Source organism: Chrysochloris asiatica, unplaced genomic scaffold (assembly GCF_000296735.1).
Source record: "Chrysochloris asiatica unplaced genomic scaffold, ChrAsi1.0 scaffold00234, whole genome shotgun sequence".
NCBI lineage: Eukaryota > Metazoa > Chordata > Mammalia > Afrosoricida > Chrysochloridae > Chrysochloris > Chrysochloris asiatica.
Window position 1 is genome coordinate 3,487,783 of NW_006408752.1, and position 544 is coordinate 3,488,326.

The 544-nt window shown below is 34.6% G+C and overlaps 1 protein-coding gene and 1 pseudogene across 1 annotated transcript in view; one reads left to right on the forward strand and one right to left on the reverse strand.

The window, feature by feature from the left end:
* SV2C (synaptic vesicle glycoprotein 2C) overlaps positions 1–544 on the reverse strand; it is a 351,290-nt gene that overhangs the window by 236,441 nt on the left and 114,305 nt on the right. The window lies entirely within an intron of this gene.
* Positions 1–544, forward strand: part of LOC102819697 — a 39,386-nt pseudogene that overhangs the window by 14,634 nt on the left and 24,208 nt on the right.

The window sequence follows — 544 nt, forward strand, 5'->3', positions numbered from 1 at the left end:
TGTGTCACCTGGCTATGCCAGAATTTTCATTGGTTTGCCTGTTATGTAAGCATGTGACTTGGCCTCTATGTCATAATACAATTGTTCCCATTGATATAACCTGATAAATTTATCATTTTTGGGGGGAGTTATAGTTGGGTTTTATTTTGTTTAAGTATCCTGAATAAAGTTTGTTTTTCAAATGAAAAGAAGGCCCAGTGTGTGTCCTTTGAAAGATTAGAGAAATTGGACTATATAAAATGTATACTTTATGATGCTGAATGCGAGGCCATTATTACAATATCTGAGGGGGTTTCAAAAGTTGTCAAAAATGTGTTCCATTTCTCTTCAGTTTGTCATTTACAGCATGGTAAACCAGTCTTTTCTTTGCATTGTATCTCAATGTAAATAAAGCAAAAATCCTCACCACTGGATACATAAATAATATTGACATACAACTCTACTTCCTCAGTTAGTATTTTAAGTCCTCTTCACTTTCAGCAAGCAAGGTTGTACATGTTGTAGGTTGTTAATGAGTCTTCCTCTAATCCTGATGCCACGTTTT